General features: G+C 35.3%; 1 protein-coding gene across 1 annotated transcript in view; it reads left to right on the top strand.

The window, feature by feature from the left end:
• Nucleotides 1–6,259, top strand: part of LOC125780372 (uncharacterized) — a 155,650-nt gene extending 149,391 nt beyond the window's left edge. The window contains exon 2 of the mRNA XM_049462668.1: nucleotides 1,735–6,259. The gene's annotated coding sequence lies outside the window, so the exon portion shown is untranslated. The remainder of the gene's footprint in view (nucleotides 1–1,734) is intronic.
• Nucleotides 6,260–14,214: the final 7,955 nt, after the last annotated feature.

The following is a 14,214-nucleotide window of genomic DNA, read 5'->3' as shown; positions in this document are numbered from 1 at the left end:
TTGTTCTGTTGTTGAGTCGCTGGTCGCTCCTGTTCCGCTGTGTTGTTGTTTCTTTTAATTTTAATTTTATTATATGTACATATATTAATTTAAAACGATTTTTTAAGTTTCGCGCCCGTTTTTATTTTGTTCGTAGCATTAGAAAATGTTGAATTATTGTGTTGTTTTTGACGTTGGGGGGTTTGTATTAGTTGTCACTGTTTCGTTTTTTCCTTTTGTTTTTGCACTTGAATATTCTTCACTGCACTTATTTTGGTTAGGTGACTGCACTTTCACTTTTTTTTTTTTTGTTGTTGTACCACGATCTTTACCTGAATGCTTTTATATTGTGTATATATGTATATATTTTCTTGAAATTTTTTTTTTTTTTTGTCACCAAGTTTAATTTCGTATTTTGTGTCACTGCACTTAACTTTCCGTATTTTGTGTCACTGCACTTAATTTTCCGTATTTTGTGTCACTGCACTTAATTTTTTAACTTTTTACCACTGTGCCTTTCTGTATGGCTCGAAGGACCATGTAGTAGTAATGCACTCACCTTTTTTAATGGTTTTCCACTTCACTAAAAGATTCAAAAAAGCGCACTCAATAATTGAAAGGGTTTATGCTTTATTTAAGCGAATTATGTCAAAAATGAAAAAGTAACTAGGTGGTTGGTTTCACAAACGGGAGGGCGCGGATAGAGTCGACCGATCGCTGATTATGTCGCAAACGAACTGAACTAGTCGATCCGTTTATCGGTCCTTCCTGGATCCCGTTGGTGCTGAATCGGATGATGTGATGGGTGTTGGTGTACATGTGTGCTGATGTGTGTAGATGTCGGTGTGTAAATGCTCTCACGAGTAGTGTAGGATGTGGGTTGTAAGCGTACTGTGGTGAAAGTTGCGTGTTAGTGATGTAAGTTTGAGTCGATGTGGTGTGATGTGGTGAAGGTTGCGTGTTAGTGATGTAAGTTTTGAAACGATGTGGTGTGGTAATGTGGTGTGTGTGTTGAGGTCGGGGGAGGATGCTCATTTGTACACTTGTGTTTTCCGTTATAATCGGAGAAAGTTGTATTTTCTATGTTAGATTGTTTTAAAGGAATTTGGTGGAATCCAGTTTTAATTATAGCTAGAAAACTATAGCAATCGATTCTAGAAAAAGTATCCCGAAGCGACGTTGTTAAATGAGTTAAGCCTTAGTAAATGCATATCGTATTATGTGCCTACCACATAATTACCAACACACAAAACCTGTAAACAAAGGAAGTGTTAATTTTGTCAGTGGTGTGTGCTCCCCAATTGGTTACAATTCTCTTCATAATCCTAAAAATAAAAAAGACTGACTATAACAATAAAATTTATTTTATGTATGTGGTTACGACAATAAAAAAAAATACCTATGTACATATGTACAAATCTTAAGTTCTGCAAAAAAAAGATACATAGGTACAAATATACATACAGTGTCGGACAAAACATATTGGACTCATATCAACGAATTACATTATCATCTCCTATTCTCGCAATTATCATTTTATGTACGAACAAATGACTTAAATTTGAAGAATAACTATTTACATAACTACTTACAAAACCGTAGAAATTATTTGATTCCTTGCCATTTTATACGAAAAAAAATAAATATATTCAATATTCAGTGCGACAAAATATATTGGAATAAAGATTGTTATTTAATATTTTATAGCATAACCCTAATTTTTTATTACTTTTCTGCATCTATTTGGCATAGAAGCTAACGGGTGATTTTTTTGAGGTTAGGATTTTCATGCATTAGTATTTGACAGATCACGTGGGATTTCAGACATGGTGTCAAAGAGAAAGATGCTCAGTATGCTTTGACATTTCATCATGAATAGACTTACTAACGAGCAACGCTTGCAAATCATTGAATTTTATTACCAAAATCAGTGTTCGGTTCGAAATGTGTTTCGCGCTTTACGTCCGATTTATGGTCTACATAATCGACCAAGTGAGCAAACAATTAATGCGATTGTGACCAAGTTTCGCACTCAGTTTACTTTATTGGACATTAAACCAACCACACGAATGCGTACAGTGCGTACAGAAGAGAATATTGCGTCTGTTTCTGAGAGTGTGGCTGAAGACCGTGAAATGTCGATTCGTCGCCGTTCGCAGCAATTGGGTTTGTGTTATACGACCACATGGAAGATTTTACGCAAAGATCTTGGTGTAAAACCGTATAAAATACAGCTCGTGCAAGAACTGAAGCCGAACGATCTGCCACAACGTCGAATTTTCAGTGAATGGGCCCTAGAAAAGTTGGCAGAAAATCCGCTTTTTTATCGACAAATTTTGTTCAGCGATGAGGCTCATTTCTGGTTGAATGGCTACGTAAATAAGCAAAATTGCCGCATTTGGGGTGAAGAGCAACCAGAAGCCGTTCAAGAACTGCCCATGCATCCCGAAAAATGCACTGTTTGGTGTGGTTTGTACGCTGGTGGAATCATTGGACCGTATTTTTTCAAAGATGCTGTTGGACGCAACGTTACGGTGAATGGCGATCGCTATCGTTCGATGCTAACAAACTTTTTGTTGCCAAAAATGGAAGAACTGAACTTGGTTGACATGTGGTTTCAACAAGATGGCGCTACATGCCACACAGCTCGCGATTCTATGGCCATTTTGAGGGAAAACTTCGGACAACAATTCATCTCAAGAAATGGACCCGTAAGTTGGCCACCAAGATCATGCGATTTAACGCCTTTAGACTATTTTTTGTGGGGCTACGTCAAGTCTAAAGTCTACAGAAATAAGCCAGCAACTATTCCAGCTTTGGAAGACAACATTTCCGAAGAAATTCGGGCTATTCCGGCCGAAATGCTCGAAAAAGTTGCCCAAAATTGGACTTTCCGAATGGACCACCTAAGACGCAGCCGCGGTCAACATTTAAATGAAATTATCTTCAAAAAGTAAATGTCATGAACCAATCTAACGTTTCAAATAAAGAACCGATGAGATTTTGCAAATTTTATGCGTTTTTTTTTTTAAAAAGTTATCAAGCTCTTAAAAAATCACCCTTTATAATATTGTTAATAGCTACTTGTGGAATGCTTAACCAGGCTTGTTTTTCAGTTTCGAACAATTTGTTTTTATCTCCATTCACTTCTTCTCTGTCTATCCTTCTATTTGTTATATACCAAAGATTTTCAAAAGGATTGAGATCCGGCGATTGAGCTTGCCACTTTAGGGCATTAATATTTTGAGCTACGAACCCATTTGTTACTGGTTTCGACGTGGGCTTTGGGTCGTGTCGTGTTGAAACGACCATGAAAGTGGCATATACCATTTGGCATGCGGAAGCATCACGTTCTCAAAACTATTCTTGTATATCAATCGACCCATATTGCAATTGAGTCGATGAAAAGGTTTAATGCCAAGCCCGGAAAAACATCCTCATTCCATAATGCCACCTCCAAGATGCTTAACCGAGTCTTGACAGTATTGGGTATCTGTCTCTTATTTTTGGTTGGCGAACTCTTCTCATTCCGTCTGAATTTTTCAAATTAAATTTTGATTCATCAGAGAAAAGTATTGTTTTCCATTGTTTCACTGATCAGTTGATATGTTCCCGAGTAAATTGTAATCTTCTTTGTCGTTTTTTCTTGATATAAAACGCTTTTTAGTTGTCCCATAACTTGTTAGCCCACCTGCACATGCTCTTCTTGTACAGTATGGCTTGAACTTTCAAATTGAAAGCTTTAACCCAGCTCGCTGCCGACAAATAAGGAAACTATTTTAGTTCTCTAAGTGTTTTTGAATCATCATGTCGTGTTCTAGCTTTGGGTCGTCTTCCACGATGGCTAGTTTTCACAGATCCACTGTCCCTAACTTTCTTTATAATAAAGGTCACTGTGGATTTGTTAATATAAAATTTGTTACAAATGTCTTTTTGTGATAATTCATTCATGTAATCTGTTTAAATGAGTTAAGCATCCACCCCCTCTACTCGGTAAAACTGGCGCATCCTAATGCTATGTACATCGCAAGTCACCACAGCTGATGGCACTACAACACACCACACAACAGCTGTACCCCAACCCAACCAACAAAAGGAATGGACAACGGGAAAGCTTTCAACATTCGATATATACAAGCCGCGCAGTTACATACAATTCGACATATAGTTCGCCCATCAACACATCAAGATTCGTTATATATACTTTTGGTTTGCGACCCCAATGCGGCACGCTGCAGTTGGCACCACATACGACCCCGTTGAATTTGATTACCTTCATGGACCTCCGAAATAAATAAACATTTAACTTAAAGAAAAATATCGTTTATATAAAGTTAAATATTTTCCAAATAAATTACGTTGTATATTACACAAATCTGTTACACAAGTAAACGGGTATTTTTTATTTAATATGGGTGGATAACTATTCGATTTAACCCAGTTCAGTTTATACATATGTTCATATGCACATAGTGATTACCAAAGTAAGAATAATGATATGGTGGTTACAAAAATAAACATGGTCCTTCGAGCCTTAAAGAAAGGCACTATAGATTAACAGCAATAAATTGTGAAAAGAAAATAGCACGGTGAAGTAACAAATGACAATGTACAAATACAAAACATAATTAATATATAAATACATATGTACATATGCTAGTGTGGTGAGCAAATAAAAACAGAAAAAAAAGAAAACACAAAAACAGCTGTAATACAAAAAGCATATGTACATACTCACATATGAAAACCTAAGAGTGCGCTGTGTTCATATTTACAATAAAAACCACAAAAGACAAAGACAATCGGGCGCGAAAACTTATAGCAAAACATAAATAAAAACAAAATAAAACAAATAAATCGGCGGGAAATCTAAAAATGCGCAAACAATTAAAACAAAAAAAACCCCGAAACATACTATAAAACAAAACAAAGTGCAGTACAAAAACAACAAAAAAAGCAATTGGTACATACAGATGCGTGCAACTTATTAACAACACTAGTAGGAAAAATACAAATCGGTTGATACTTTGATTTCCGAAATATTTTTTTTTAACTATATGTCTTAAAGATAAATTGTGCATATTTAGTTTTGCAAACAAAAAACAGCCAAATAAAAGTGCGCAGTGCAAAATATAAAGTGCAGTGACTCAAACAGAACAAAAAAAAACCAAACAAACAAAAGAAAAAAAAATAAATAAAAAAAAATAAATAAATAAAAAGAGGTGTCACACAAACAAAAACACATATAATGCAAAATTAGTGCATACATTAAAAAACAAAAACTGGTGCAGTTCGGTGAAATGACAAAATAATAACTAATAGATGTTATGTTTACATATGTATACAACAAAAGTCAAACAATAAAAAAGTATAGTGGAGCAAAACAAACTCGTCAACTCGCCAAGACTCGTCAAAAATATATGCATATATGCTAAGCTGCGGAGACAAAAACATTAACTTACAAAAACAAAATACACAAGACTTTACAAACACAAAAAAAAAATTAATCGTGCGCGAAAAGTTAAAGCACCTAAACAATAAGACAAACAAAAAACGAAAGAAACGGGCGCGATTAGTAAAACAAATAAACTTACATACCAACAAAATAACAGCACAAGGAGACAGCCAGCTGGAGCAAAGAAAAAGGAACAAAACGCATTAGCGCAACATCTGTACATATACCCAGCAAACCATATCATACCAATATATTTACCAAGTGAGCGTATCAAGTCCTTTAATATATTATATGCACATACATATGTATGTATATGTTGGAATATAAAACCTATGACAAATTCCATTTAACAATTTAAAGCGCTTACCAAACGGTTAATTTTTGGATTTAATTTACCGGGAAATCCGAAAACTGTTTAGTTTATACATATGTACATACACGTATGCATACATACATAAATACAATTATTAAATTTTTCGTTGCCTATGTACTCGTACTAGCTTACGTTCGTGTATTAAAATACACATATTACATACCAAAACAAAATTCAATTTACTTCCCATATTTTCCGGCATAAGTGCATAATCTATATGGATATTTAAAAGTACAAAACAAAAAACAAATCGCAGTTAAACAAAAATTGCGCACGCACATATACACATATTCAAAGTCCAATTTTTCAGCAATACCTCTTGTTCTTTGGAAAACAAAAACAAGCAGGATTGCAGGCAAAACAGCGAATTGATCTCTCGAACGAGCTCTCAATCGCTTAAGAATATAAACACATAAAACATAAGTACATATATACGCATATAATACAAGTACATGTATTAGGGTGTGCCTAAGTACACAACATTAGGACATAAAAAATATAAATTAATTAAAACAAAAAAAAATCAATAAAATTAATTCTATAGCAAGTAAAAACAAAAAAAAAAAAAAACGGTAATAATAAAAAATAAAGAATCCGTTTTATACGAAATAAGCTTTTATTTATTAAAAAGAGAATTCGGTTGTTTACACTGAGACAAATTTAACTCATTTTGACCAATATTTTACTATCCAGTAAAAATAATGAACAATAACAAAAATCAAAGTACACCTGGAGCTACACGCTCAAAACAGGTTGCATGATTTATTTCAGAAAGTGACAGTTTATCAAGATACTGCACTAGATTTGCCGCTTCACCGATTCACGAAAACTCGGAATCGTTATTAGAAGTAAAAGGCCAAAATCTTAAAAACTTTTGGACTCGCCTCCAAGCGGCTCATGACGCCATATTAGAATCTGACGATTCAGACTTGCCACATAATTTTAAATCCTCGGCTTACGCAATATATGAGAACTGCTTAGACCAGTATGAAGAAACGATAGCTATGATCTCCGATCAATTAAAGCTAATAAAAGCAATTGCACCTACTCCCCACAGTAGAGTAGAGCTGCCACAAATAGACAATCAAGAGGCAAGTTCAGGCATCCAACTCGAGGTGCCTGCATGTGATACAAAAACCTTTTACGGAGGTTATGAGGAATGGCCATCCTTCCGGGACATGTTCACAGCCGTTTACATCAACCATCCACAACTATCAAAGGCACAAAAACTGTATCACCTCCGATACAAAACAGGTCAAGCAGGCGAAATAGTTAAACAGTTCGCTCTTAATGACGACAATTTCAATTTGGTTTGGGAAGCTCTAAAAGCAAGATACGAAAATGACAGAATACTGGTCGATAAGCAAGTAACGACACTATTAAACTTGCCTAAAATCAAGAAAGAAACAAGTGAAGAATTTGTGAGACTACAATCCACTGTTTCAAATTGTTTGTCGGTTCTATCGACACTAAATATTCCCACAGACAGCTGGGACCCCATTCTGGTAAACATTTGCATCGCCGCATTACCAGAAAAGTCGTTACTTCTATGGGAGCAATCGCTCTCATCTCGAAAAAAGTGCCCAACGTGGCAACAAATGAAAGATTTTCTCACCACCCAATATGAAATTGCGGAAAGGTTAGAAGAAAAAATCAAAACTAAGAACATTAAACACGACCAAAATGGAAGCTTACATAGACCCCAAGCTAGAAGCAAAAATAAAGCAAACATAATTTTTAACAAAATACAATCGTTCACATCCGAACAACGAATACATACGTCATGCGAACTATGCACAAGAGGGCATAAGCTTAAAACTTGCGAGAAGTTTAAAAAATTAAACATTAACGAAAGGAACAACTTTGTCAGATCAAAAAGACTCTGTACAAACTGCTTGTCCCATACACATAATCTTAAAAATTGCAAAAGCAAATTTAATTGTTTATATTGTCACAAAAGACACAACTCAATGCTTCATTACAGCAGATATCCTATCGCATCCCAAAGAAGCGCTTATACAAAAGGAAGATCCACGGGTTTAATTGCAAAAGCAAAACCCGAAACCCAAAATTCAGCAAATTGCCAAGAGACACCATGTTGCTCAAAGGCGCAAAAAGCTCAAACGCTGCACAGCCAAACACAAAGTGGACTAGTTACAAAACTAGTTACCACCACACCAACTCAAGTTGAGAAAAAATCAAACGAATGCCTTAATTCACAGTTAAGGAAAGTTCAAGAGATAGGGAAACTTCCCCGAATATTAAATAAAACTCCACAAGATCAGTATTGTAAGCGCTACTCGAAAGCCACAACTACTCGATCAAATAATGGCCGGTACGTCGTACGACTACCACTAGAGCCACAATTATCCAATACCCCACATAAAGGTAGAAAAAGCAAGGTCAGATTCCCTCTGACAACCTCATTTAAAAACACAAATATATGTTCGTAACTTTTCGACCCCGCAGGATGGCCTTAGCCAATAATGATACACAAATCCTGCTTAAAAAATCAAACGCCAAATTAGTGTATAGGCGCTAAAACATAACAAAACTATTTAACAAAAAAAAAAAAAAACGAAAATCGACACTTTTCTTACAATATTGCCCCACAGAGGCTTAAACTTTCAAAAATAAATAAAATCTCACCTACCCTTACAAAAGGTAAAGGTCGTTCTTATCGCACTTATCCAAGCGTTCCTCATTTGGGTGGATTATGGGAATCAGCTATACAAAGCATCAAATTAAGTATGAATCCTCTACTCTACGAATCGAAGCCGTTCTCCATTCACGGCCGCTGTCTCCCTCTCATTTCATAGTCCTAACTCTAGGGCTAAGCAGTACCCAATCTGGCCACACCTGTGCCAGACGTGGAGTTACGATCCTTAATAAGCCGCTAATACAGAAAAGGCATATAATAAAAACCGGTATACCAAACCGATGAAATAATAAATTGTAAATAACTGCAAACAAAATAAATAAAAGCAAAAACGCATACACTTTTTTACTACAGTAATAAGTCCGATAAGCCCGCAAATTATAATTCCTTGCTATACGCACCTAAAGGTAAATAAATACCAAATACAATGTTTAAAACCAAAGGCATTTTCAGGATTTACAGCATGTATTCTGCGCCCTCGGCAACTCTACAAGCAGTACGCCGAATTGCATGCATCAGATTATATATGTATTATATACAAAGCTAGACAAATGGGCCCTAGGGGGCCCAGGATGTTTAAATGAGTTAAGCATCCACCCCCTCTACTCGGTAAAACTGGCGCATCCTAATGCTATGTACATCGCAAGTCACCACAGTTGATGGCACTACAACACACCACACAACAGCTGTACCCCAACCCAACCAACAAAAGGAATGGACAACGGGAAAGCTTTCAACATTCGATGTATACAAGCCGCGCAGTTACATACAATTCGACATATAGTTCGAATAGTTATTATTTTCTTCGAAATAAGTAGAATCACGTCACAACTTTTTATATAAAGAAAATTCGTTAAACTAAGATGATGCTGATTTTTTATGTCGTTGTTCAAATTGCGGAGAGAATGCAAAATCGACAGAAAATAGCGGGATTTTCGACCGTTATCACGAAAAAACCCGACTAGTCCAATATGTTTTGTCGCAGTGAATATTGGGTACTTGTAATTTCTTTCATATAAAATGTAATCTATTGAAAAAAATTATATGGTTTTTCATTGTTTCACTAAATAAACAATATGCCTTTATAATTAAGTACTTTTTTGATATCCAAAATTGTAATTTTTGTGGTTTACTATGTACATGTTTTTAGCATTCATAGCCATCAGTCCAATATGTTTTGTCCGACACTGTATGTATATATAAGCGTAAATACATACTAACACCCCTATTCTGTGCATTTGACAAATTAATAAAATATTGACAGTTAACTCAAATATTTATCAAGCGAGAAATATTTTGGTATTCTGTGACAATCTTGATAAAAGTAAAAGCTTCAATTCGCAAAGCTTTTCCCCACACGTGTGGTGAACAAAATAATGTAAATAGCAGCAATAGCTGATTTCTATTCAAATTATATTGATAGTATGTGTGCAGTCAATTGCTCCTATGATGCTTTTTATTCCAAGTTTTCTAAAAAATCTGGAATATAGTTATTTCAAATAAATTTGCTTAAATTAGTATATTATTAATACTTGCCCCGTTTTTATAAAATTTTCTTCCTCTGTTGAACTGGGAAACTTTATTTCTCCTTCCTTCACCTTTACAATAAGTTTTGCTACAGCCCGCACATTTCTCGAAATGGACGCCTGATTCATGGGCACGTCAATTTGTCTTGTTACCTACACATTTCTGGTATGAGCCGTGTCCAAAGAAGTTAAAGGTAGTGACGTTTTTCTATCGTGTGGGGTTAGTTCATCAATCAAGCAACGGCAAATTTCACGAGTTAATCGAAAATTTTGCGCAAAAGTATTCTCACTCAAAGAAAATTGATTGCTATCCTCGCGTAAACATTTTAAATGCCGCGCGCGATTCCTATTCTCACAATTTTCATCTTCGTTTAACAATAATAACATATCTTTCATTTTCATAACAAGGTGCACAAACAGATACATATGTAACTATTTAATTCATAACGAGCACTGTCAAGAGCGTTTGACATCTTAACAACTTATAAAGAAAAGAGCTTTTTATTTCAGACACAGAATACGAAATGCTTGATAAATTTAAAATTTTGACAAATTATAAATATGTTGAATTTGTCAAGTGCACAGAATAGGGGTGTAAAAGTGGTTTAATAAAACTACAAGAAACTAGTGCGCAACCAATAGAAATACAAACTAACACAAAAAACACTAAAGCGGGCGCAAAAAAAAATGCATACAAAAGCAATCAACAAATTTTCAAAAAATCGATTTTTTTCATATTTCGATAGGTTATATCTTTAAAAATAACACACTAAAATTTCAAATCGATATCTGAAACAGTTTTTGAGTTACAGCCATTAAAAGAGTAGCCGCTCGGCAGTTAGATAGTTGCATTAGATACGGGACATTTTTTTAACGCGTTTTCTCGAAACAGCATTTTTCGAATTTGCTGGAGTGATTACTCGGAGGCAAATGAACCGATCGCTATCAAATTTTTTTTGCATCTTCTCTGTATAGTTCTCCATACGATGACCCTCCAGCTTTTTGATCTAATCAAAAATCGAATTTTGGCAGGCCAAAAACGACCATAATTTTGGGTGAAATTTAACTTTGTTTTCAATATGCCGCCATTTTGTTAATTTTTGATTTTTTTGTTAGCCCGAGGGTCATCGTACAGATAATATGTTTTAGTTTAACGAGAATTTTTTTTTAGGTTTTATCAACAGAGAAGGCTGCAATCATGGCAGCAGTGGAAGACCTTTTTTTGGCGCCGCCGGAGATCGCTTGTCATGTCAAAAATATTTAATATTTTCTTTCAAATATTTTTTTGTGTACTCTTAAAACATCTTAATATATAAAAATCACGTGTCACGTTGTTTGTTTGCGATGGACTCTTAAACTACTGAACCGATTTTAATGAAATTTTTAACACTGTGTGCAGTTTGGTCCAACTTGAAAGATAGGATAGTTTATAACTCTCCTTATAGTCGCATTATTTATTTATTGCAAATTATTTGTTTATTATTAGCAAAGAGCTATCCACCAGTTGGTGTCGCTAAGAGCGGTATTGAGTGCGGTATGTTACAGTAGATGGCGCTACAAACATTAAAAACATTAAATGAAAATGCGTTGTTTGAAGTTTATATTATTTGTGGTAACGTTATACGAGTCTATGACTTCCAAAAAAAAATAAAAATTGGGCGGGGCGAAGTTCGCCGGGTCAGCTAGTCTTATATATAAAAATGAATCGCAAAATGTGTTGGTAAGCGCATAACTCAACAACGCCTGGACCAATTTGCCCAATTCTTTTTTCTAAATGTTCGCTGAGGTTCAAAGATGGTTTTTACGAATAATTGCCGGAAACCCCCTGAAAACAGCCCTTTTCTTTTTTCCATACAAACGAATGAATGTTGGTTTTTTTTTTTTTCAATTTTTTTTGTTATGTTTTTCAATTATTTGAATCGTTCAAATTTGTCGTTTGCTTCAAAAACTTTTGAAAATTATTCAGTGAAAACGTTATGTGTGTTGCACAGAAATTGATCAATTACAGATTGAAATTTGTTACGATGCCACGAAGAGGTCGCACTAATATCGGTTGGCGTTCTTTCTGGCGTCAACATATAGTATATTAGCAACCCAAGGCACATGACCGAGTACTCCCAGTTTGTAAATACGTTACCAAAGGAAGCAACATGGTGGTTATTGGTTTTGAACGATGCGGTCGATACGTGAACTGCACTAAGGCGCTTTGTAGGATATTTACTTTTGCAATTCATGAACGTTTTCCGACGACTTTGGAGAAGGCCAAAGTGTGTACTTCAACCCAGAGAATACAGTACAGCCAGTGGAAACACCGCCAGCAACAAAATTAACATTTACGAGTTTTTGCTCAACTTTCGTCAGAGATCCATTTGCGAGGACATTCGGAAATACCTTGATATTATACATGGATTGCATCGTTGAAGAAATAATTACGCAGAAAGTAAGGCCAACTAGTAGATGGACATCCAGATGTGTTATCAACTAATGCATTGGGACGAATTTACACAATCCACCCGAAAAACGACAATTGTTTCTACCTTCGGTTGCTATTGATAAATGTTCATTTGAGTCATTGCGTACTGTGTGTGCAACTTTTTGAGAAGCAAGCCATCAATTACAATTGCTGGAAAATGATAATCACTGGAATGCAAATAAAGTTCGCACACTTTTCGCGATAATCATTTCGACATATCAGCCTTCAAATCCGCGTCTATTATGGGATACGAACAAAAATGACATTGTCAAAAACCTTTTACATCATCGACTGGCGCTCATTGTCAAAAACCTTTTACATCATCGACTGGCGCTCATACAAATCGATCGATCGTCTTGACAATGAAGATGACGCCGTGAATTATACAGTGGAATTTCTAAATTCTTTGGAGAGGTTTGGTATGCCACCGCATCATTTGCGTGTTAAAGTTGGATCTGTCGTTATTATGTTTCGCAATCTACAAGCGCCGAAACTGTGTAATGGAACCCGACTGATTGTGACGCACCTATCGAATACAAGGGGGCAGAATGCTCGATTCTACGAATTCCTTTGAGTTCTATCGATTTGCCATTTCAGTTCAAACAGATTCCGTTCCCAGTAAAAATTGCATTTGAGATGACAATCATCAGGACACAAGGATAGTCGATAGAAATGTATGGCATAAATTTGGAACTGCTATGTTTTTTACAAGGCCAAAAATACGTGACGTGCTCACGAGTTGGAAAACTATCTTCTCTGAACATTTACGCACCAGAACAGAAACCAAAAAATGTTGTTTACCAAGCTGCGTTACATTGAAAAAAAGGAAATGATAAATTTAACTTTCTTTTCCTTTCAAAACACATATGTATGTAATTTCACGCAGGAAAACGGCTGCGGGGTCAGCTAGTATAAAAATACAAATATAAACTCAAAATTTGATTGACTAGTTATTTTTTTGATCCCAAAATATGTATGCTTTTTACGCTGTCACACCAGGTGTGCCCTTAAGCACGGAGATTGATCCAGCACGTAAACAGAGAGTAAGGAGAAGAGTAATAGCCCTGACAGACGAAAGCGCTAATTTGCATTAGCGGGCTTAATTTACATTTCAGTTAAATTAAGTGCAAGTATATTAACAAAAACAAATTTTAATATTTTTAGATGGCAGAAAATAAACAACGCACAGTTTGCTATTCATTTTTCCATTATTCTTAACTTTTTCGCACACTTTTTTCGCTTTACAATCAATTATTGCTTTTAATTTCACTGTATTATTTTTGAACGTAGTTAATAACACTGTGATAGCTTTTTCAAAAAAAAAAAGACGACCAAATTCGACGGTTTCCCCCTAGTCACGTCACACACTAGCTCAATACCTTAAACCGTAAAACTACCTTTTTTCTTGTTTTCCAACGAAGGAATAAACCGGAAGTATTTATTGAGAAAAATCAGAAATTACAACTTCAATTCAGGGCTTTTAGTTTTTCATGATAAATACAATTTTGATACGATTTCTTTATGAAACAAACTGAGGTCGAGCAATGAAACCAATGAGGTCGAACGATGAAACCAATGAGGTCGACCGATGAAAAAACTGCGGTCGAACGGTGAAAAAATGAGGTTGAGCGAAGGAACAAATGAGTTCGAGCGAATTAAGAAAAGTTTTCAGTTATTCTTTAAAAATATATTTTTAGCTCCGTAGAGCGATCTTTATTTAATTACTTAAACAGTGTGAATGTTATGAAC

The sequence above is a fragment of the Bactrocera dorsalis genome, chromosome 1, assembly GCF_023373825.1.
Source record: "Bactrocera dorsalis isolate Fly_Bdor chromosome 1, ASM2337382v1, whole genome shotgun sequence".
Classification (NCBI taxonomy): Eukaryota; Metazoa; Arthropoda; class Insecta; order Diptera; family Tephritidae; genus Bactrocera; species Bactrocera dorsalis.
The sequence above is the reverse complement of the archived record's forward strand: the minus strand, read 5'-3'. Positions and strand labels throughout refer to the sequence as shown.